The sequence below is a fragment of the Muscardinus avellanarius genome (assembly GCF_963383645.1).
Source record: "Muscardinus avellanarius genome assembly, chromosome: 1".
NCBI lineage: Eukaryota > Metazoa > Chordata > Mammalia > Rodentia > Gliridae > Muscardinus > Muscardinus avellanarius.
Window position 1 is genome coordinate 200802628 of NC_137786.1, and position 26747 is coordinate 200829374.

At 36.6% G+C, this 26747-nt stretch overlaps 1 pseudogene across 1 annotated transcript; it reads right to left on the reverse strand.

Annotated features, from left to right (window-relative positions):
* Positions 1 to 8357: 8357 nt before the first annotated feature.
* Positions 8358 to 9605, reverse strand: LOC308270171 (phosphatidylcholine:ceramide cholinephosphotransferase 1-like; annotated as a pseudogene). The gene has a single exon. The product of its transcript is annotated as a phosphatidylcholine:ceramide cholinephosphotransferase 1-like (transcript).
* Positions 9606 to 26747: the final 17142 nt, after the last annotated feature.

Consider the following 26747-nt stretch of genomic DNA (forward strand, 5'->3'; position numbering starts at 1 on the left):
AGAGTATGATTTTCAGTTAAGAAAGTTCTATTTCTTCAGAAAACCAGTAGGAACTTAAAAAGATGCCACTTCCAACAGATCATGACATATCAACCCCATTGCCCTGACCAGGTCATCTTAGATCAAATCACCAGATGAGTTAGAATGAACCAAGGGACATTCTCTTTGGCAGTGTTGAGTGGAGGAAAGGCTTGGGCCACAGAGTCTGATGCAGAATGCAGAAAAGAAAGATTCATTTTGTGAGTAGAAGAGTAGAGAGTCGATCACCAGCCTTGGAAGCAATGGTTGGTGAAGCTGAGGAAAAGGAACCAGAGCAAAAGGAGGAGACATGGTAATAATATTACTAGGAACCTACCTTCACTAGATTGCCCTCTAATGTAGACTGAAACAAACTATATACACTTTTCTCCACGAATATTGAGATTGCAATCTCAGAAAGCAGAAGAAAAAGAAAGGGGGAAGTAGAAAAGAAAAGGATAAATTTAATGGCATGCTTATAAAAAGAACTACTCAGCACAGAGTTTAGTCTCATAGGGCATCTTTAAAGACCTCTTTCGCCAGGCGTGGTGGTGCACGCTTGTAATCCCTACGCTTGGGAGGCTGAGACAGGTGGATCACACAGGTTCGAAGCCAGCCTCAGCCCTCAGCTACTTAGTGAGGCTCTCAGCAACTTAGTGAGACCCTGTTTACAAATAAAATAGAAAATAGGTCTGGTAGTATAGCCCAGAGGTAGAAAGCCCCTAGGTCCCCCCCCCAGTACTACCAAAAAACAATAAAAATTAAAAAATAAGACCTCTTTGAAACTTCTGCTTTCTCAAACTTTCCAGGAGTAAAAAGACAGAACAGCTTCCAGTTCCTGTGAGTCAGAGTATTCTCGACAGGACACCAACTCCAACTCACCTCAGAGGAAGCCAGAACCTCCTCACTATAGGAAGTCAGACCCCAAAATCAGTAGGAAAATCTGCAGCACAAACTATGGTTTGCCTGTCAGTGCCTGGAGCCTCGCCCTAAGCCGCTATCCACAGTCCTGCTATCCTGGGCAGCTGAACTAAAGGGACACGCATGAGGACATCCCAAGGTCTGGGGATCCCCAAGAGTAAAAGGAAAGTCCTGGAACAAGAGATAAAGTGAGGCAGGGCCACATCATGACTGCCGGTGGCCCAAAGGACCAAAAGGTCCCCACAGTGGTCCTGATTAGCCAAGTAATAGGTCACCAAAAAGACATGGACCCCCATCATGGGACTGCCATAAAGATTAATAAAGGTTAATCATTCACACCCCGATAAGCCCTGAAGGGAAAATGGTTGAGAGTCATCCATCACAGAGACCAGAAACATGAAATCTGCGGAGGCCTTTAAACTGAGTCTAGAACACCATGGCTTGTTCTATTATTGTTATCATCATTATTATTCTGTGGTATTAGGAATTGAATCCAGGGACTTTCTACCACTGAGCTACTTCCTCAGCCCTTTTTATTTTTTATTTTGAGACTCTTCATAAGTTGACAATAATGGCCTTAAACTTCTTCTGCCTCAGCCTCCCAAGTAGCTGGGATTACAGGTGTGTACACCATGCTCATCCACCATACCTTACTGAGCATCTCCTATAGCCAACATCTTTTCAAACATGTATTTTAAATTCTTGTGAAATCACAATAATTTCCAGTGTATATACATAAGTAAATCCAGACCTAGAGTAGTTAGGTAATTTACTAAGATACCTAAGTGTATTTGGGGACTATGGAAAAGAGACTAGGCCCATCCTTATTGGCTCCAGGGAACACTAACCTAGAGTCTGGCTCATTGGCGTAATCAAAGAGAATTAACTATTTTTCTATCTCTTGACAAGTTTTTGTCCAATGAAAATAAAGTGAAACTAAATAAAGTGATATTTAGTGATATTGACTAGTTATATTTTTCCAAGTTCTGCTTTAGTTATCATCTTACAGTTCCACCGCTTAGGGCAAGATTTTGTAGCCATAGCCTATGGGCCATATCTAGCCAGGCATTTGTTTTTGTAAAGTTTTACTAGAACACACCATGTTCACTCATTTATGTATTTGGTATGGCTTCTTTCACGTTACACTTGTAGAGAGTTTATTAGTTGTAATAAAGAACACATGGCAGCCGGGTGCAGTGGCACATGCTCATAATCTCAGTACTTGGGAGGCTGAGAAAGGAAAATTGCAGGTTGGAAAATAGCCTCATTAACATAGTAAGACTCTCAGCAACCTAGCAAGACCCTGTTTTAAAACAAACACATAAAATGAATTGGGGATGTAGCTCAGAGGCAGAATGGCCTTTGCTTGCATCCTTATTACAAAAGAAGATAAAAAGAGGAGAAGGAAGAAGGAGAAGGAGGAAAGGAAATAGAGATTACCATGGCCAGCAATGGGCAGAAATTACTGGAAACCAATAGTTAGAACAGGGACTTTCTGTGAGTCTGAGCTATTTTACCGAGCTGTAAGATGCTATCAGATACGAGAGTGAGATACCTGCCAATAGCAGTACTGAAAACACAGTGGATGCCCTGGAAGAAGGAGGCAGGGCTCTTTAGTCTGGTGAAAGTAGAAAGACATGAAGTCAAAATTCATCTAGGATTCCTTTTAACGAAGAAAAACTTGATGCCAACACTTTTGTTGTTGTCAGATTAATGACAATGCAGGAAAAAGATATTTATATGATAATAGCACTTACCAGGATTTTGGCTTTTAATAGGTACCAAGCAATTGAGAAATAGCTTTATGCATATTACTTAATCTTCCCAAGAACTATAAATTGGTTGTTAACCGTTATGCCAAATTTATAGAAGAGCAAACTGGGACTGTCAGAAGTAAAGCAAAGAAATTTGGCCCAAGTCCCCAGCAAGTAAATGTCAATAGTGGGCTGCTGGCTACTAAAGCCAACACTCCTGTTTGATTTGCTCCACTGCCCCAACTATTCTGTATCTTCTGATGTAAACTTGAAGCTTTGGAAGCCTGAGCTCCTAGGGAAAAATAGACACACGTAAATAACAGCAGGTTTGCTGAGGAGAAGAAGGTAAGGGGAGGGAATGGGGCAGGATTTGGGTAAGGGCTAATTAAGTGATGTGTGCATGTATGTCTCCACCATTTTGCATCCCATTAAGATGTATGACTACAATGGACCAATAAAATATTTTAAAAGAAGGTTTGCTGTGGCCAACAAAGCTGCATTTGAAACAACTATTGACAGATTTTCTGTCTAGGTTCTCTGCAAATCCTTTCCTCATGAATCCTTCATTATTTTATTGCATTTAAACACCTCCTAGACCATTTGATGCCATGTAAAATGTTTTGAATGGCATTTTTTATTCAGATTTTTTCCAATGAAAAGTCAACAAAATCATCAAAAGACAGGCTTGTTTTTTTTTTTTTTTCTTCTTCTCAGGATGAAAATTACTTTGGAGAAAAATGAGGCAATTGGAAGAAGGGGAAAAAATAGCTTTGGGAGCAAGATTTTAGCACAACAAAGGGCTCACGGCTGGTAATAATTTTAGGTTATTCAGGCGTTCTCAAGTCTGCAGGAAATAAAACTAAAATGGAAAGGAACTTTAGCATTCTGAGGGTCTGGCACCAAGAAGCTAGAGACAAGATAGCTCCAAACTGCGTCTGTGGAAAATCAAGGCTGCACTACGCCGCGGGTGACAGCTATAGCTCAGCTCCTGCCACGTTGCTTTCAAAGTCTCCTTGAGACAGCACATGTTCATCAGTGGTCCATGAGAACATACAGGAAAAAAATCTTTAAATACTTTGCCATATTTTAATTTTGAAGGGACACAGCTTGCTACAATTTACTTTCTTAATTTTTTTTTTTACCATTACCAAAATGGTTTGTCATGGGTTATATAATCTAACACTTTCCTCTATTTGGGGTTTAAAAAATAAGCTCTAGAATCTGACTGCAAGATATGTTGTTGTTGTTGTTGATGTTGTTGTTGGTGCTGCTGCTGCTTTGGGGGATGATTTTTTTGTTGTTGTTGTACCGGAGATTGAACCCGGGGCATTCTGTCTCCAAATGACAGCCTAGGACATTTTTTATTTTGAATCAGAGTCTAGCTATGCTGCTGAGGCTGTCCTCAAACTTGGAATCCTCCTGTCTCAGACTTCTGAGTATTGGGATTATAGGAGGGTACCACCACAACCAGCTCATGTTTGGTTGCTTGTTTGTTTGGGTATTGGGGATTGAACCCAGAGGCATTCTGCCTCCAAGTTCTACCCACAACCTTGTGTTTTTCTTTTGGTTTAGTTTTGAAACAGGGTCATGCTAGTTGCTAAGAATCCCACTAAATTGCTGAGGATGGTTTCAAACCTGTGATCCTCCTGTTTCAGCCTCTCAAGTACTGGGGCAGGTGTGAATCACTATGGTCCAGCTTTTTTTATATTGGCTCTAACAGTTACTTTAAAAATATAAACCTAGCCGGGCGTGGTGGTGCATGCTTGTAATCCCCGCGCTTGGGAGGCAGAGACAGGGGGATCACGCAGGTTTGAAGCCAGCCACGCGCGCTGGCTTAGGAGACCCTGTTTCCAAATAAAAATGTAAAAATAGGTCTGGGAGTGTAGCCCAGAGGTAGAAGGTCTCTCAGGAACCCCAGTACCAAAATAAATAAATAAATAAATAAATAAATACCTAAAATAAATAACTCCTATGCATTAGTATTCTCATGTGTGGAATGGGAGTGATTATGGCTTATATCTTATAAAGTTATTCCACATTTTCAATTAAATAATGTATGATAAGTGCATGAAACTGCTTCTAGCACTTAAAAACCTTCTAAGAAATTAGAAATTACTGTGTGTGTGTGTGTGTGTGTGTGTGTGTGTGTGTGTGTGTGTTATTGGAGATTGAACCCAGAGGCATTCTACCTTTGAGCTACACTTCCAACCTGATTTTATTTCTTATTGGAAGCAGAGTCTTTCTAGGTTGATGAGAGTCTCATTACTTGTTGAAGCTGTCCTTAAACTTGTGGTCCTCATGTCTCAGCCTCCCAATACAGGGATTATAGATATGAGTTACCACACCTGGCAACGGCTATTTTTTTAATCCCTTTATTATGACAGAAAAAGATTATTTTTCTAAATAAAAATCTGAGGACAGGCCACTTATAAATTGTTGAGGGTCAACTTTTAAATAAAGGTATGCTATTAAGTTTCAGTGAAAAAAATACTCTTCCCATCATCACATGCCCATCATTTCTTCCCAATAGGCCTTTTCAGACACTCAATATTCCCATTCTGCCTCCAATTCTAGTCCAAGAAACATGTTCCATGTGGGTGGAACACTTCCCAGATGTTTTCTACATTTTTCACTCAATTTTTACCCCTTCCTTTGCCTTACACAGTGGCACATCTTCCTCGTTCTCAGTCTCAACATAATACCTAGCTAAAATGATTAAATTAGATGATAATATATATATATATATATATATATATAGTTCTTATACTACTTCCTGTCATATAGTAAAGCTATTATTTCTCTTTCCTACTCACAAAGCATACATGTATATCCTTTTTCCCCCTGATCTGTGTGTCCTTGTGATCCTTCAACTCTCTGTGACATCAGTAGGTTATCCTGTCCACATCACGTTTATCATTTAAACATCTTCAATTCTTGGGCCTCCAAAGAAGTAGTTTCTTCTGGACCTGGACCTGACCAGTATCGACCTGTTCTGAAAGCATCTGCAGGGTCCTGTCTGGATAAGCCCCATTTATAGCTCTTTTCACAGTGAATTTCTTTTGCAAGCCACATCTTCATCTCTCCCATTAGACTGTGTGCTTTTTGAGGGCAAACAAACACTAACCTCATCCATCTTTTATTTTATACCCCAGAACCTCATACAGAGCCTGGTATAGAGTAAGTATAATATAAAATTTACATTTTTAAGTAGAAAAGCCCCTTGGGACCTGAAAATTTAAATCACAGCACAAAGGCAGCTTTGTCCTGAGTCTCATGGGGGCAAAGCCATAGCCCTACATCTGGTAAATTTTGAGACATATATATGTGCATAATTTAGAGAATTTGATTTACTTTACTTTAAAGCTCTGAATTTAAGAAATTCCTGACACCCTACCAAGAAAGTACTTTGCCTCTAAAAGGTAGCTTCCACATTTATAGCTATCTTAACTGGTATTATTTAACAGAATTATCTTGAAAATACCATAAGGGACAAAACCTGCATTTCTATCTCCTCTTTGACAAGGCCTCTTATATAATTGTTGACTGTAGTCTGAACCCACTGGAAGCCCTTATGGCTGGTTGCTTAAAATATAAAGTACTGTCCTCGTGTTTATATATAACATACTTTTTTGTCTATACTTTTGTTTCTGACATCCAAAATTTTGCTTTTTATTTTTAATAGAAACCAGACATCACGTCATTGATGTGTCATCAAAAGTAGTGCCAGACTTCCTGCCCTTCCTGGGAAGGATTCAATGGCTAGTGAAAATACATGGAGGAGGTCACCCTGGAAATTCAGCTCAAGTATGTGCAGGTCAGGAAAATGGAAAATCCAAAGATCCAAAATACAATATCAACTTTTCTCAGAAAGAATGAGCTTTTGAACTGAACTTCTAGGATATCTCAGATTTCTGCTATTGATGCATTCTTTGAATAAATAGGAACTTGCCAAATATAGCCAATATCTGTATTTGTGAGGATCACAAAGGAGAAATATGTACATATTTATACACATATATAGATATGATACATTCAAGAAAAAATATGAGTGATTCAATCATTAATAAAGTTATGTAATAATAGAAGTAACAGATGGGTTATGATGTATTGGTTGCATATATAAACACTAAAAACTATGAATGTATTAGAGTGTCAGAAAAACAGGCTTTATAAAATTCCTCTAGTACAAACTATTTGCATGATTTTTCCCTTTTTTGTTTTTTTAAAGCCTTTTTATTTCCTTCACCGTTATTGTTTTACAATACAAATATCACCTTGTGAATACACAAAAAAACCCTACAGAAGATAATATACTACTTGCTTACAGAATGGATATATATATATATACATATATATATATATATATATATATATATATATATATATATATAGTATTTCTTCATTCTTAAAAAACTATTTTGTTCTCCACATTGGCAAGTATAGAATAGAATACTTCCCCAAACATATATATGTTAGGAGTAAAAGTTAGAGTTCCATACAGTTTCTGCAAAAATATATTTTAAAGAAATAAATCTTTTTTTGTTGTTCAACAAAATTGTCTTGAAAGTATGGATAGCTAATTTATAGGTTTCAAGTTTAGGGTAAGTGATTATTTTCAAAAATCTCTTTAAAAAGATATTCATGGCTGTTTTCATTTAGTAGTTAAAATGGAACTACCAAATAGACAATAAAATAATTTAAGGGTACATGTCATTGCCACCTGCTCATAATATGTGAACAGCTTCTGACTCTCTAATTAACATCCCCATTCTTTAATTCAAAGCAATTTTAAAACTGTAAGCAGTCTTTTGATTTAATTCAGCTATAAATGCAAAATTTATTCATGTATACATATATTTATATTTTCATGGAATATTTTATTTTAAATAAAAACATTTAAGATTGCCTACTGACCATACAATCAAGACAAGAAAGGCACTAGAAACAGACAAATTTCTCTCCCAAGAAGCAGTTTTAACTTATAACTCTCTTCTCTCTGGCATGTAAAAATCTTTAAATTTGGTTTTCATAACATCATTTTGAAAAATTATGTTAGGAAATACTTAGAATATCACTTTATAACAGAATCTTTTTTTTTGCACTTTTTGACACATCACTTCTGCTGATTTTACAAAACCCAAAGTTACCAAACCTCTCTGTGTCATTTTTATTTGAATAATGGTTCAACATATAGAAAGATTTCAGAATCGAACCCCATTCAGGTACTTAGAAACCTTCATAGAGACATTTGCTAGAAAATGGCTTACAGCCCAATCTTTGAGGCAAGAGATATGAAAAGTATGTTTACCTAGGAAAATAATACACTTTATTACCTGATGTGACTGGAAAGACCAGAACTTATGCTATAAAAGCTTACATTTATGCTGTTGCATCATATATAAAGGAATATGGTGGTTATGGGTTATGTAAATCCCAAACTTATGAACAGGTAATGTATACAGCGCATGATAGGTTAAATTTTCTTTATTGTTGTCCCATGCAGGTCCTTTGGAGACAACAAAAGATCACAGTGCTGACCAGGTAACTCAATAGGTTAAGTCAAGATAACTGTTGAAAGATAATAGGACTAGGGAGGTGTTTTATGGCATCTTCTCTCGTGGAGTTCTTAGCACTCCGGACAGCTCCTTTGCCCCCTTCCAGCTGTTATGTGACGTTCACCAACCGGCTGTATTTAACTTGCCTACCAAGGTGGACTGCTGGCCAGGTGAAGGGCCAATGGTAAGATCGAAGTACAATTCCTTGGACATTCTTTTCAAAGTACTGAAACGGCCTGTACCACCACACCCTGGCCAGGAGGCTCCTCTGGGAAGCTTCCTTTAGCACTTGCTGATTGGCCATGGTGTGGTACCACCAGAAGAGTCTCCTGGTGATGTAGTACACCACCACCACGTCCACAGTGTAGTGGTCATGCTCTAGGAGAATACAGAAGATTCCAACGACTCTGAGAAGCCAGCAAATCCAGTGGTACCACCAGAGTCGTCGAGGGGACTACTCTTTGATAAATAAGTAGGTGAGTGTTAGCATGACGGTGTGGCCGCTGTAGAGATAGTCCCCACCCATGTTGTGAGAGCCAGTGATAGACAAGCCACCTCCAGCAATGAGCTTCATTATCCTCCTCAGCTTGGCTTCCCAATCTCCAAAACGCTTTGGAGAACAGTTGAAATGCACACCGGGTACTGGGAGTGTAGTTACATACATTGTAATACACCCACACAGGTCCAGCGTGCCAACTATGCAGAAAAATCTTCTGCTAATAATAGACTTGTATTTTAAGAGCAGCCACTGAATTAACCAGAGTCCTACAAGGATCATGCCATTAATTTAAAAAACAGAAAAGGCCCACTGCACCCGGTTAAAATGGTCAAAAAATGTGTCTGGGAGCAGAGGCCGCACCTCCTTAGGAGGCACTTGTTCATGGACAACAGAGGTCATCACTGTGGTGAGAATGAAACAGGAAAGTGCATAAAGGAAGGCCAACAATGTCTTGCCCCACTCCATGGGGTACTGAGGGTGCTCGGGCTCTGGCATGAGGATTGTTATCATCTCTTTCCTGTAGCCATTTGGCACTCCGTTGGGTTTGATCTTGGTGCTGAAGCTGCCTTGGTGTGGGGACATCTATGCCAATGCTGAGGTGCCCATTGGCGTGGCCATTCTTGTGTGCTTTCCTGTGCTGCTCCATTTTTAAGGTCTCCATCATGTCCAGGAGCCGCTGCCCATTGTCAGAGGAGACTCGGCACAAGGGGGATTTTTGCAATCCTCTGGGGTTAGGTTGATCAAGTCCTGGCCTGTGAAACCTTCCAGGGGTTCACAATACTCTGGCATGGCATTCTCCAGCAGCCAGTCTGACACCTTCTTTGGTGACCAATAAGCCACTTCCTTCATTGTACTGGCAGATGACACGCAGTCCCCAGCATGCTCAGAGGTCAGCAGCCACTGTGCCTACAGGGAAGGACACTGTCCCTCCTTGGCTGGCCCATCTTGTTGGGCCTCATGTGTGGAGACTCGTTTGGCAAGATGGTCAGGGTAGATTTTAAACACCTCATGGAGCTGTCTGAGGTTCCTGAGTGCCCAAGCATTCATTCACATTATTTTTGAACAGGAGTCTTCTTTGCTGCTCACTCATGGGACAGGCTGGGGCTCAGGGCGACCCCCGCCTGGGTCCGAGCCACTGCTCTTGGCTCTGGGCTCTGGGCTTCGGCTCACAGTGGGTCCACTCCCACAGCCCTCTGAAGTTGCTGCCCGCCCTCCAGGCAGACGCTCCAGCAAGCCCGATTTTTCCCTTTTTTGTGATACCCAAAGGTATTAATATTGTTGACCATTGTTGTTAAACAAGTATTAACAAAGTAAGCTATACATTTTCATTGAGAAATGAAATTTCTATTTTCACTGAGAAGAAAAATTTTCTATTATTTGCAGACGTCATAACTGTGGTGCCCTTGTTTGGTCCCCGTATCATCAAATGCACTTGAGAAGACTTGTTGCTAACACAACTGCCAACAGAATGTCAGTGGTAAGCTGGCCTTGAGAAGCCACAAGCCCTACTCTCTCCAAAAGACTATACAGAGTCAAGGGAGAAAGCCAGAAGTCTAAGGTCTCCAGAATAATCACCCCAGGGCCATTCCTACTCTGGGACAAATGACACTTGGAAAGAGTAACATCTTTCACCTTCCAAAACTAACAGTAATAAGGACAGTATCTAATAATGCTTCATTGTTGTATTTATTTGGGAAATAAAGAACATATGAAACATTTGGACTAATTTTGACTACATGAAATTTCATTGTTATTGCAGATGAAACAACCAAACTTGCATCTGGCATGGAAAAGAAGTCCCCCAGGTTTAGGGCAGATTCTTCTCTCAGAGACTATCAGGTAAAATTGAACAGCATTTGAATAACCAGACAGGAGGAATAACAACAACAATTTTCATTTACTGTGTGATTTGCTAAATAACAGGCTGAATATTTTATATGCAGTCTCTCAACACATTCCCAGTCTTTACCTTTGAAGATCTCATTAACATTATATAAATGAAGCCAAATATCCCATCCTCACAGAAATATCAGCAGTGTTCAGGATGGGATCTTTATAATTCTAGGATGTGAGTTCCTGAACGTCATTCTATACCAGCTCTCAATGAATTGATGTGGTATGTTGGAAGAGCTACCACCAATCAATTCTAGAGTGCAAAACCATCCGAGAAAGCAGTGAAAGTTATCATTATTATTTGTATTCAGGTAGAAAATTAAAATAGAATCATCAGTGAACCTTTATGGGGTAGAAAAGCTCTCGAACTTTACTCTTTCTTCCATTTAACACATGAGGTTTTGGATAATGGCACAACTACTATTGGATTTTCTTTGTCCTTTAGCTTTCCTGACATTTATCAGATTGCATTCCATTGAAATTAAAGTATACATGAAAAAGACCTAAAATGTCTATTTTTAATCACCTTGGTATGTAAAATTATAGAATATCAGAAACTAAGATGTCTTATCTGGTTGTATGCCACACCAAAATATCACAAACTTGGTAGCTTATAAGTAACAGAAATTTATTCCTCATTATGTTTAGAGGCAAGGATTTGGTGTTTGGTATGGGCAGCTTTCTGGATATGTCCTCCTCACAGAGTAGAGGAGACAAGGTAGTGCCTTGGGGCCTCTTTTATAAGGGAATCATTCCACTAATGATGTTGCTGCTTTCGTGATTCAATTAGCTCCCAAAGGCCCACATTCCTTAAAACCATAACATCACATTGGTGATTAGGATTTTGGTTTTGTTTTTGTTTGTGGTACTGGGGATGGAACCCCAGGGCCTTCTACCTCCTGGCTACACCCCTGACCTATGTTATATTTTATTTGGAAACAGTATCTCACTAAGTTGCCGAGGGCCTCACTAAGTAACTCAGGGTAGCTTAGAACCTGTGCAATCCTCCTGTCTCAGCCTCCCAAGTACTGGGATTACAAATGTGTGCCACCTTGCCCAGCTGGTGACTAGGTTTTAACATATGAATTTGGGAGAATAAAAGATTTCAGTCCACAGCAAAATGTTAGGTATGGTACCAATTTAGAGAATCTTTAATGTCAAAAGTTATAGCAATAAACTCTCTTGATAGTTTGAATATGCATTATTAGAGTACTGTGTTAAGAAAGGGGTAAAATTAATAGGAAGATACTTTATAAGTCATTATAAAACCATTTTATTTTATTTTATTTTGTTTATTTGTTTGTTTATTTATTTATTTTGCAGAACTGGGGGGTGGAACTCAAAGGCATTCTACGTCCAGACTACACCCTAGCTCTATTTTTTTTTTGTATTTTTTATTTTGAAACAGAGTATCACTGAGTTACAAAGGGACTCACTAAGTATCTGAGGCTGTCTGCTGACCACAATCCTCCTGTCTCAGACTCCTGAATGCTAGGTTTACAAGCGTGTGCCACCACACCCAGCAAAACCATTTTATAAAAACATCTTGAAGTAGAGATCAATTGAAGTTTCTAAGATACAAACAAACAAACAAATGGTTTATATTGTAAAATAATTATCTTCAGAATATCTAGGCTATGGTTCAGGGGAAGAGAGATCTGGTAGACCATAAATGTTATATATATGGACAGAAAGAGAGCCTAATGTGTAATAATAAGAAGAAGCTGGGACTTTATTCTGTAACTAATGGGAGACACTAAGATAAATGAAGTGATGACTGAAAGGGTCAGAAATGACAAACCTGTAGAGACCAATTAGGAAGCACTTAAATAAGCTGGAGAGAAATGACAAGAAAGTGGAGAAGGAAATTAGCATTAGAAATGAAAAAAGGGTAACAAATTCAAGATAGAGTAAGCTGTTAAGTTTGGCCAGACCAAACTGAATATGAGTGAAGCAGAATAGGAGGGAGTTGAGGAGGACCCCTGTTTCTGACATTTAGTCATGCCTTTGACTGAGCACATAACTATGACATGTTGTGGATAAATTAAGAAGTATATTCAGTTCAATGGAAGTGAAATTACAGCTGCAGAGAAGACATGGATCATGAGCTTATAGAAAGTGGCTATAAACAACTTTACTGTACTAACTATGTTATAACATGTTAAACCTATAGCCATTTCAAAGGTAGTTTGATCAAGAGCAAAACATTGTGAATAATTCTTTCACTGCAGGAGAGAGTAATCATTTCATTATCAATGTAGTAAGGTCAGTGTCAGCTGTCTTTCATGATATAAAGAAAAATAACTCTGCAGTGAATATTCAGTCCTTTTCACATTTTTTTTAACTTGGGCATGGCAGATTGGATTAGATGAATCCTTGATTTTCAACATCCTCTTATAATCAATCCATGGATAATCCACTTATCAATGTGTTTATTTGATTGTTTATATGGTTAGTAAAAGGTGTGAATAATCCACAATCCAAAATCTAAGACTGTTATATAACCTACATCTATAATTTATTTCTAGCCTAAGCCATTTCTCCCCCCCCCCAGTAAGGTAATCATCATCCTGAGTCCTGCATTCATCATTCTACTGTGAGCTTTTTCCATTTAATTTGTATGGCAAATATGTATTTTACTAAAAGTACATTTTTATTCCATCTTCATTTAAGGTGAAGAAAGTTTTGGGAGAATATTATTTTCATGTTAATAATGAGAAAAAATCTAGATAATCTATAAAATCTTAAATTTTTCTTAGCCTTCAGAAAGCTGAAGTTACAAGATAAGTCAGCTAACAGAATTTCCAAGTGTGGCAAGACCCTCTCAGATGAGATCCATGAAGTGTTTCACATATGATAGAGTTCAAGAGAAAGAGATAGTCATAATACAAGTAATTAGAAGAAAAGAGCTACAACTCTTAAAAACTTTTACTAATCAAGTGAGGGTTAGGATGACAATTTAGAATAACTGGAAGTTCCAGATACATGGGTACATACAAAGGCTTTCTCCATGGATTCCTATTAGTAGGTCATGATAAGTATAGGGAAAGTGTCAAAGAATGAAGAGAACTACCTCAGTGATAAAAGCATGCAGAAGGTGCTAGACTGATGCTTGGGCATAGGCAAGATAACTCAATCCTTTCCTTGGGTTATTTCTCATGTAAATCAATTGCTTTCATTAAAGAAAAACTCCTATCCTAACCTCAAATTTCAGGAAATATTTTCTACTTCTAAAGTTACTGACAGAAGTAAAAACGCATTGAAAGGTGTCAGAAAATACTTCCAGCCCAGAGCCCTGGCAAAGACCTATTATTTCTGGGGAAAGATAGGATCAACCATCTTGTGTTCTTGGATAGGTCTCTGTGCAAAGTAGGCCTACTGTAAAGTAAACCTACTGCAAAGTAGAGGTCATCCGCCCTGAAGGAAAACTATGAAAATTTCTCTCTCCCCTGCCCAACATCCTCCCCTATAGAAATGAGGCAGATTTGGATTCCATGAAGTAAACAGCAAGAATACTGAGAAGTCATATACCTAAATTTGGGCTCAAAGGCCATTTCAAAGACTGAGTCTGGACTGATAAACTTAAAATTAGTAGAAGATTCTATCTAACTAAAACAAGTCCAGAAACAAATAAAGAGCAACAGAATTCTACTGCTAGGGTATAAGTACCAAAATGGATAGAAATTTCCACTATAATACAGCATAGAGGGATTTCTAAATTGGTAAAATACTCCAGCACTCCAAGACACAAAATGGTACAAAATAACCACAGCCTATTGCTGTGGTAATTTGAAATATTTTGTATATTAAAGGTGACTCTAGAAACAAATAAAATCTAACTGATTTAAAAATTGATTCAAACTTCCACATTAATAGCCTGATAAGAAAGGTTATACCTATTTTCAGGTGGAAATATTATTTAACTCAGCCTGTACAATTTTGTACACATGATGCCTAACATTTCATTAAAATGAATAACACACAAGACAGGGTAAGAAAGAGAGCCAACCTACTAGGCAAAGATTGAGGTCCAGCTCCTGTGCAGATACTCCCACAGTGACACCAGAAAGAAATAGAACAATAGTTGCTAACTCCACATCTACATGGGTTCTCTACATCAATCATGACCATGCCTGACTTAATTGTGTAGAGCTGATGAGATAGAAAATGAGTGCCATCGGGGGGAGCTATGATTATAGCCTCTACTCCTACCTACCTATAAAACACTTAGTTTACTACCAGTCTCCAATCAATGAACAAGAACTTCACATGACTTCAAGCCCTTTAACATGACTAAAGTAACCAGCACTAGAGTTGCTTTCAAATAACAGAGTGACTATGCAAGCAATTTCCATAGTAAAAATAACCATACAGGGTGCTCCCTTCACCATATCTGTGTGAAGTCTACACAAATGAGAAACAAAAGAGTCAAACATTATCAATACAGTAAATGAGCAAACTTCTAAGATGAAGAAGAGAAAAAGAAATCTATATAAAATATTCAAAACATTCAGAACACAGTCAACAAAATGACAGGAACAAGCACATACTATTCAGTAATAACTCTGAATATAAATGCTCTTAAACTTTCCAACTTAAAAACACAAACTGGCTGAATGGATTACAAAACAAAGTCCAGCAATATGTTGCATACAAGAAACCTCCCCTACAGAGACATGCACAGACAAGAAGTGAAAAAATAGAAAAGATATATTCTGCTCAAATGGAATAAGAAAGCAAGCAGGAGTGCCTATACTTATATCTAACAAAATAGACTTTAAGACAAAAATCAGTTAATAGAGACAAAAAAGGGATCAAGGAAATAGTACTTTGAGAAACTTTAACAATTATAATTATGAATTATAATTATACATTCACTTAACATAAGAGCACCTAATTTTATAAAACAAATGCTACTAAACATACAATAAGAGTGAGTGACATAAATACCTCACTTTCACCAAATAAATACATTCAAACTAAAAGTCAACAAAAAAAGCTCAGAGTTAAACTACACCCTAGATCAAATGGACTTAACAGACATCTACAGAATATTCCATTCAACACCTGCAGGCTACACATTCTTGTCATCAGCACATGGAACGTTTTCCAAAATAGAACACATATTATGCTACAAAGCAAATCTTAACAAATTCAAAAACATTGAAATGTCTTGCATCTTTTTAAATCATAATGAAATAAAGCTAAAAATCAAGAACAAGAGAAACTGCAGAAATTATGCAAACATATGGAGAAAAACATGCCATCTAACAAAAAATAGGCCATTGAAGAAATCAGAGGGGAAATTAAAAAGTTCAATGAATCGTGTGAAAATGAAAATATAACATACCACAAATCTGTAGGATACAGCAAAAGAAATATTAAGAAAAAGTTTATAGAAATGAGGGCCTATATGAGAGAGAGAGAGAGAGAGAGAGAGAGAGAGAGAGAGAGAGAGAAAGAAAGAGAGAAAGAGAAGACAGGTGTAGTGGTATATGCCTGTAATTCCAGTACTTGGAAGGCTGAGACAGGAAAATTGCAGGTTGAGACCAGCATGTGATAATTTCACAACACACTGCTTCAAAATTTATTTTAAAAAATAGGTACTCAGAGGTAAAGCATCCTTGGGTTCTACCCTAGAACCACAAATTTGAGAGAGAGAGAGAGAGAGAGAGAGAGAGAGAGAGAGAGAGAAAGAAAGAATGTCTTAAATAAATAACCTAATGATGCATCTCAAGATCTTAGAAAAACAAAAAAGAACCAAACCCAAAATCAGTTAAAAGAAATAAATTATAAAGATTAGAGCAGAAATAAATAAAATTAAAACTAAAAGAACAACACAAATATTATTGAAACTAAGAGTTCTTCAAATAATAAAAAGTCTAAGCTGGGCGTGGTGGCACACGCTGGTAATCCCTGCTCTTGGGAGGCAGAGACTGGAGGATCACGCAGGTTTAAAGCCAGCCTTGCTGGCTTAAGAGACCATGTTTCAAATAAAAATATAAAAATAGGTGTCTGGGAGTCTAGGCCAGAGGTAGAAGGGTTTCCATGAACCCCAGTACCACCAAAAATATATATATAAATAAATAAATAAAATAAAAAGCCTAAAAGAAATAGACAAATGTTTGGAAATGTGTCAAATAAATTGAACAAAAATGATATAAAAATCTAAATACATCAATAATAAGTAATGAAATCGAGCAGTAATAAAAATTCTCCCAACAATGAAAAGTCCAGGACCAAATAGATTCACTGATGGATTCATCCAGACTCTAAAGAAGAACCTGATAAGGTAGTATATAGTAGAGATTAGAAATAGTGAATATGTAGTAGTATTCTAAAAGAAAAACTAACATAGATTCTCTTCAAACTATTCCATAAGTTAGAAGAAAATTTATCCTTCTAAACTTATTCTATAAAGCCAGTACTACCCTGCTACCAAAACCTGACAAGGACACAACGAAAAAACAAAATTATGGACTAATATCTCTGATAACCATAAAAATTCTCAAGAAATAACTTGAAAATCAGATTCAAGAATACATTAAAAAAATCATACACTATGATCAAGTTGGTTTCATTCCAGAGATTAAAGGATGGTTAGATATTTACAAATCAATAAACATAATATAACATCCAGAGTCAAGGATAAAAAACCACATGCTTACCTCAATAAATGCAGAAAAATCCTTTCATAAAACTCAACATTATGCTAAGGGATATCAGTCAGTCACAAAAAGTAAAAAATTAGAAGCTCTCTCTAATATGTGGAAGCTAGGGAGTAAAGGGGTCATAGGAGGAACTCTAGATGAAAAAGGAGAAACCATAGAGGAGCAAATAAGGCTAACTAACTGAGGAAGATGGGATAAAGAGGCAATTACCTAATGCATATGATGTACATTCACAAACATTCAAAGTCAATCACTAAGCCCAACATGAGAAGGAAGAAGAGGAAGGGAATGGGGTGGGAATTGGGTAAGGACTAAATGAGTGATATGTATATATATGCCTTTACCATCTTGTACTCCATTAAGTTATATGACTACAATGCTTCAATTAAAAAATTATATTCAAAATTCCTTCATGGTAAAAGTCATGAATAAAATATGTTTTAAAGGGTTCTACTTCAGCATAACAAAAGCCATATGACAAACCAATAGCAAACATCAAAATAAATGTTGAAATTTGAAAGCATTTTCTCTAAAATGAGAAACAAGACAAGAGTGTCCACTCTGACCACTCTGATTTAATATAGTACTTGGAATTCTAGCCAGAACAATTGGTCAAAATAAAGAATAAAAAGCATACAAGTAGAAAAGGAGAAAGTCAAATTATCCATTTGCATGGAAGGTAATGAACATATGATTGTATACATGGAAAATTCTATGAAACACTTTTAGAACTAATAATCAAATTCAGTAAAGTAGCAGGATACAAAGTCAACATGAAAAAATCATTCATTTTCTTAGTCAGGCATGGTGGCCTCAGCTACTTAGTGAGGCCTTTTGAAACTCAGTGAGACCCTGTTTTAAAATAAAGAATAAAAAAATAGGACTGGTGGTGTAGCTCGGAAGTAGAATGCCCCTGGATTTAATCCTCAGTACTGTGAAACATAAATCAATAGCTTTCTTTTACACCAATAATAAACTTGCTGAGAAAAAAAATCAGAAAAGTAATCTCATTCATAATAACCACAAAAATAACAAGATACCTATAAATAAACCTAAGGATGTGAAAGACTTCTACAATGAAAATTATAGAACACTAAAGAAAGAAATGAAAGAAATAAGAAGCTGGTAAGACCTCCTATGTTCATGAATTGGAAATATTAATATTAATTGTTAAAATGGCAAAAGTACCAAAAGCTCTTTACAGATTCTATGCAATCCCCATCTAAATAATACTATTTTAATATACTAGGAAAAAAACAATTTTAAAACTTGTATGGAAGCATGAAAGACCCCAAGTAGCCAAGGCAAACCTGAGCAAAAAGAGCAATTCTGGAGGCATCATAGTATCTTATTTCAAAACTTACTATAGAGGTGTAGTAACAAAAACAGCACAGTATTTGCATAAAAACAGATCCATGGATCAATGTAATAGAATAAAGGACCCACAAATAAATCTACACATCTTTAGCCAACTGATTCTTGACAAAGAGAAAGACAATCTCTTCAACAAATGGTGCTGGTAAAACTGAATACTCACATGTAGAAGTCTGAAACTAGATTCCCATCTCTTACCCTATAAACATATTAACACAAGGTGGATCAAAAACCTTATTGAAACTACTGGAAGAAAACATAGGGGAAAGATTATAAAATATGGGCAAGGCAATGACTTCCTGGATAGGACTAAAATATCACAGGAAACAAAAGCAAGAATCAACAAATCAGATTGTTTCAATTTATAGAGAGAGCTTTCCACAGCCAAGGAGACAGTCAATAGAGTGAAATAAAGTTTACAGAATTAATAAACAAATTTTAAATAAAAAATTTAAAAAATTATAAACAAAAACAAATTATTTGGTTAATAAATGGAAAAAGAATCTGACTAGCTACTTCTCAAAGGAGAAAGTACAAATTGCCAGCAAATACATTAAAAATGCTCAATTTCTCTAGCCATCAGGAAATAAGTGCAAATAAAAACTGCATTTGAGATTCCATTTCACCCCAAATACAATGACTACTATTCAAACAACAACAAAAAATAACAAATGCAAACAAGGTTTTGGAGAAAAAGGAATCTTTATACACTGTTGGTGGGAATGTAAATTAGTATAGTAAACATGAAAGGCAATTTGGAGTTTCATCAAAAACTAAAGATAGAACTTCCATATGGTCCTGCCATACCACTCTAGGGTAGAAATCCAAAGGAAATGAAGTCAAGCATACAAAAACGATGCCTGCATATCCATGTTTCTTGTGGCATTCTTCACCGTGGTCAGGATATGGAATCAGACTATGCCTGTCAAGAGATGGATGGATAAGGAAAATATATGCAATGAAGTATATTTCAACCATAAAGAAGAATAAAATCTGAAAATGGATGAAACTGGAAGACATCATGTTAAACAAGTTACACCAGACATAGATAAGTATCATGTGTTTTCTCTCCTGTATAGAAACCGAAAAGATTGTAACTTGAAAGTGAGAAGGGACTATTAGGGAAGGGGAAAAGGGTCAGGAGAAAAGTGTGTGGAAGGAAATAGGAGAAGTGAGGGTGGACATTGCAGAAGCTTGATACATGCATGTATGGAAATGTCACAGTGAAGTCCAGTGATTTGTACAATTAGTATGTGTTAGTAATTATAATAATAATAAAAAGATAAAATGAATATGAAAATGCCATTGTGATAGCTAGAAGAAAAGAAATACCAGAAGACTATCATAGCACAAAAGCCAAATAAATACCAAAATGAAACAAGATAGTCTGTAGCATCAGGTACTACCTGGAACTAAGTTCCAACTTGCTTGAACTGAATTTCCCACATCATACATTGATACATGGTGGATAATACCTACCTCAAAAGATCCATTGTAAAGATGAGAGGTAATAATGTATAGAAAAGTACTGTGATTACTATACAAGTTGTGATGATAATTGTTATGACAAAGGTTCCTCTGCTCTGAGATAAACCTTCTTGACGAGTTAGATTCCTCCCACAACCTACTAGAGCATTGGCTCCAACTTACCATGTCAGATATTACCAAACTGGTTTGGGTGTGGACGACCACAGTCTAATTGAAATTCAGTGATTCCCAATACGGAGCGTTTCAGAGGCCAAACCTACCCACAGATATGAATCTCTCTTTCAGTGAAGCAGGAATAGTATGTAAAATCCTTACAGTCTTTTTGGAATAAAGAATCAACTCAAGCAGACTGATCCTGAGCCACCTCCAGGCCATAGAAGACAGAGTAAGCTACAGTCTGAAATTCGGGTAAATAGTGCCCCAAACTTCAGGAAATAATAAAAGCAGCTGAATGGAAGCTGTGTCTGAGGTTCTCTGGCTTTTAGGCATGATCAACAGTGAAGGTTAAAAATAAACAAATATAAATGTGTGTCTACTTAACTCTAGACCTTTCACTTAAAAGATTTTTAAGACATTTGCAAAAGTACAAAAGTTAGCTATGTTTTCAGTTTCCTTCTTTTTTCATAATAATGTATTAGAATTCTTCAATTGAAACCATATGTTGGTTCAATAATTCTTACTTGTAAAATGTGTACCACTTTAAAACCCAACTAAAAGGGGAGGACTAAATAATATTGCAGGATAAATACTTTTGGAAAGTCGGAATGCTGCATTTTCAATCTGTTAGAAAGGAGAAAACTATTTCTTTGATTAATTACCTACCAAGCAGAAAAGTGATACAACTGAGGTAATGCACTGGAGAATTGAGAGAAAAATACTTATACTTTGGACAGAAACAAACTTGGATTCAAATCCAGGTTTTCCATGTTTTGACTCTGGGTCCCTTTTAAAGAATTTCCAATTTCACTGAGGTTGTTTCATTTTCTGCAATATAAGGCAATAGTATTTATCTTACATAATTGTTATATGGCCCAAATAGACCTAAAAATATAAAGCATACACAAGCCTGGTGCATTATTGGAGACTGAGAGTGGATGGTTGGCAACTTAAATTCTCATTTGAGATTCTGCTACCGTTCTTTGCTTTTGTTCTCATATGTGTGTTTGCTGTCCATCCATTAGTTACAAAAAACTAAAAAGTCAGATAGTATAGTAATTTGATAATTGGCCAAAACCAAACCACATATAGGTATAAAAATGAATCTGATTACTCACAAGTACATACCTTGTACTTCTTAACCTAGTTCTACCTATGACAAAGTGAACATGAATCCAAATTAACTGGGGGCTTTGGTAAAATACAAGTCTAACTTAGTGAGCCTGGGGAAAGTACTGAAATTCTATATCTGTAACAATTCCCAAGTGGTACCAATGCTTAAAAATTGTTGAGCAATGATTTTACTCAAAGAATAATTTAAGAAAATAAAAATGTTTATGAACCACTTTTCTCCTAAGTTATAATACATCTACTGAATTTTATAAATAGAACTTCTTGTTATTTGAATTTAGATAAATAATTATGATGGACATTATTGTGAATTTACCATGATAAATTGTAATACTAAATGTTTTAATGCATTCTATTTATTAGCAAATATCAATTGTAAAAATCAATTGGTTTCACTGTAACATTTCCATACATGTGTATGTCATGCACTGATCATGCTCATTCTCCCTTATTTTACCCTATCCCACATACATTTCTTATTTAATTCTCTCAAGAGTTTTTTGTAATTGCTATTGTATTGATATCCCCATGACAAGAAATCAGAGGACCAGAGCCAGGTTTTGAAAACAAAGCTGGTAGGTTCTTGAGCTAGTGAAATTTCTGCTTCTGTTTTACTGGCAAGTAGAATATCAATGTGAAATTCGATACCATACTATTACCAAAATAATCTAAGATAATAAATTTGAAGTTGAGGAATATGGAAAACACTTTCTAAAGCATATCCCTCTTTAAATAAGTCACAAAGGATAGTTATATTCATTGCCTCATTTTATCTTTGAAATTAAGGTTAGGTACTATTATAATTTCTAGCTTCCATCCAATGACTAGAACAGTTCCAAGCACACAACAAAAGTTCAATAAATACTTGCCAAGGTAATGAACATACAGATGAATAACTGAATTCATTGACAGTAATTTGCTAGTGCTCTTGTTGACAAAAATGCAAGGCTAACATAGAATGCACAGACTGATTTATTTATGATGTATGCAATGACTGAGATGTGGCCTATATCACAAAAATGTCATCCTTGAAATAGTCCTGATGGGTAAGATTCATATAGCCTTAAATCTCCTCACTTAAAATTATAGACAAGATGCAAGATAAAATGCAGTGAAAAGAAAAAAAAAACAGAAGTTGGTACAAATGCATTGGCTTCTGATAAATCAATCATAAATATATAAGAAAAGACAAGAAGCCAGGCATGGTAGTACATGCCTATAATCTCAGTACTTTGGAAACTGAGAAAAGAGGATTGTAGGCTGGAAACTAGCCTCAGCAGTTTAGCAAGGCCTTCAACAACTTAGTGAGATCCTGTTTCCAAATAAAAAATAAAATTGGGCAGGGAGTATAGCACAGAAATAGAATGCCTCTGGGTTCAATCTCCAGTACTACCATAAAAAAAAGGAGATGAGAGATTGAAATATACAACTGACTCACATACAAGTTAGATGTGGAAGTAACTTACACAAGATCTAAACCTGAGCATGTCAATAAAAAGAGGTAGAAAACCAAGGGCCGGTCACAAAGAACATAGTGGAAGAGGCAGCTCTTAACAGTGCTAGCCAAGCACAGTTCAGTGAAGACTGCCATGGTATAGAGTGTGGCCTTTCTTGTCTTCCTGTGGCACGTAAGTTCCTATGTCAAAATGGATGCCTCAGCTTCAGTTAGCCTGGTAGAGTTAAATATGCGAAGTACTTATAGCTAGCTAGAGGTGGTTGCATATTACTGTAATCACAGTAATTGGGAGGTGACAGGAAGATAGCAGGTTCAAAGCCAACCTCAGCAATTTATCAAGACCCTGTTTCAAAATAAAAATAATTAGGGGTATAGTTCAGAGATAGAATGCCCTGTGCTCAGTCCTCAAAACCAAAAACCAAAACCAAAACCCCAAAAAAGTATTTATAGCTAACTCAAGATAACTTATCTTGTATTCTTCATGTGGTAACTAAAGGTCCAGAATATGTGAGCCCCGCCAGAATAATTATACTAATTATTTGACAGTCTCCTGTACATCTCTGAGCAAGAGACAAATTGACACAAAAGTCATGTGTGTTTGTGTGTATGCATGTGTGTGTGTGTGAAAGAGAGACAGACAGACAGACAGACTGTAAACTGTGGATTGAACCCAGAGGTACTCTTCCTCTGAGCTACATCTTCAGCCCTTTTTATTTTTTACTTAGAAACAGGGTCTAAGTTATAGCATAATGGCCTCAAACCTGCAATTCTCCTGTACAGCCTCCCAAGTGCCAGGATTACAGGGTTGTACCACTCACCTGACTCAACTTTATTTTTTATGCCTTGTCCTAGCGGCAAGGCAGCACGCTTCTGCTCATTGCAATAACACAAAAATCCTGGCAGGGTTTTTCCACCTGCTTCCTCAGACATTTCATCAGGTAGATGGGGTGAACTGCAGATGAAAGCGTCTAGGACCAAAGGGTTCTTGGGCAGTTTTCACTCTAGTTCTCAGTACTCAGCCACTATGAGAAAAGATCTGGGAGTGATAATATTCACCATTTTATTTCAGCCTTTACTATAACAAAAGAACATGATATATATATATATATATATATATATATATATATCATACTTTATCATATACACAAATGTTTTATGGTGTCTATGAAACCAAGAAATTTATTCTATCTACCTGACCCAAGCAAAATTTTTTCATCATATGTGATATTTTGCTAAAACTTCTAAATTAAAATGATACTAAAAGATTTAATCAAATTTAAATGATACAAAGAGTTAACTCTACCTACATTCCTCTTTGCTTTATAGTTCTTTTATCTCTTGCTCATGATGATTCAAGATAGAGCCAGTTTTTAACGTTGGCTTTGTTTTCTCTAAGAAATTCAGACTCTAAATCCTACGGGATTCTCTATGAGGTGTTCTATGGACAGTCACAGCCTATCTTAACTTAAATATCCCATGAAAAAATTTGCTAATAAGGATGTTTGTTCTTGGCTCCTTCATCCATTAAAAGAGGGCCAATGGGCAGAACAGGTTAAACTAAAAGACAACAAAAAAAAAAAAACTAGCTGATATTTCCATTATAAATATGCCATAGCAAGAAGAAGGCACAATCCATTCTTACATCTTTAGAGGGTAGCACCAGTACAAATAATATAGGAAAACAGGATAGAAAGCTCAATTTATTCCAAGAATGGAATAAACTGCTATTTTCTCCATTATGGGAGGATTTTGAGCAGATCGGTGACCTTGTGCTAGACATGTAATGGAAACTATTCCTGTCTTACCCTGGGAGTTAGATTAGATAATATCTAAGATTTCACTACCCTTTAACTCCATAGAAAAACATGAGGAAGTCAAGTTGATTAGCATCACATATATCATCCAAGTATTTTAGTCCTGCACAAGAAAGCAAGTCAGTCCTTGCTTTCTTGTGTATCTCCCAATGCAGTCTAGGATGTGGCCCAGATTAAACCTTTTATACCAGATACTCAGGGAAAGGAGGTGGAATGATTAGAGAGGACCACAGCATCGCCGTTAGTTGTCATGCACTTGCAGTTACATCCCTAGGATCTATTGATGGCTGGTGACATAGCTTTGAGAGAATAAACATTATCACATGTGATTTTCAGTACAAAGGTTTGTATACAAAAGTAGTTGACACTTCACTTCTTTAATACTGACTCAAAAAAGAAAAAGAGGAGGCACCACTCTGAGGGCTTTGACTATTGCCGCATCCTGACCCACGTCTGGAGCTGGCCTCCCAGAATGGACACAGCTGGATAGAGAGGAATGCAGCTTTCCCCTTCTTTCAGCCCATCTGCATCTTCCAACTCTACTTTTTGGACTTCTGTGTGCACTCTCATGAAAGTCAGTTCCCATTACAAGATGTTCCTCAAACGGTTATATTTTTCTAAAACATAATTTTAGCATACTGTGATATTCCATACTGAGCAGATTAAAGCAGCTTTTTATTCATTGTATGCATGTATACTGAACACCCATTTTAAACCTTACAATAAAGTTCTTTGTGGAAATAAAAAATTTAGAACAGAGATAACATCAGAGTGGCCTTGAGAACCACACTAACTTTAAGAAGCCTTGTGTTCCCTCATTCCCCTGGCCCTCAGAGAAGTTTAGCACAGAGCTAAAGAACTTGTGTCCTTATAAAAATCAGATTTACCTTAAATTCTCAGTTCCTCGTTGTACTAGAATATGACCTTAAGCAAGTTATTAATTTTCTCATCCTCAAAGTAAGGGTAGAAAATGATAATTCTCTTTTCTTATTACTGCTAAGAATTAAATAATGTATGTAAAAAATTTAGCCCATGATAAATATTCAGCATTGTATTTCGCTGGTTCTAAAACACACTTTTTAAAATATCACACTAAGTCCAGCAGAGTGGTGCATGCTGTTAATTCCCATACTTGGGAGGCTGAGATATGAGGATCCTGGCCTCAGCAACTTAGAGAGGCCCTCACCAATTTAGTGAGATACTGTTTTGAAATTTAAAAAAAAATAAAATTGATCTGGGGATGTATCTCAGAAACAGAACACCTCTGAGTTCAATCCTCAGTGTCAAACAATACATACGTGCATGCATATATACATACATAAATACATAGCATTTTAACATCTCTGCACTTAGGTTGTGTCTTGTAATAGATGACTGCTTATAATCACTGTCAGTCAGGCAGCAGAGTGAATAGATTTCATCTTTGTGCTTATAGTTGCTTATATTCTTGTCATTTCATCTGATGTATACGCATAGATGTTTCTGCATGTGCTTAGTGTATCTAGCATTTTAAATGTCTTTAAGGTTACATGATGATTCCAAATTGAAACAAAAGTCACTGTGTGTATGCTAGAGGTTCAAAAACAGATATTAGGACACTTAATATTAGGGTTACAAATATCATGGTTACAAAAATTACCAAAATCACGTATTTTCTTGGAAAATAAGAATCAAGTATTTAATGGTACCTAATAAAGACATGCAAAAGTAAAGGAAGTATGTCCAGCAAACAGCCCAGGATAAGCACTCAATCCATTTCTCTGGTTCTAAGATATACCTTGAACTAGCATTGCACATTCTGTCAGGGTGTTTTATAATAAATGACTACTTACAATCCCTGTCATCCAGGCAGCAGTGTGAAGTAGATGTCATTCTCTGCGCTTATGCATGCTTATAATTATTATCATTTCTATTCCTGAACAGATCACAGTCCTTACATTGTGTTACCTAAATAACTACAAAACATCGGCTATCACACACCAACAATGGGACTAAAGACAGCAGAAGCTGATATCTG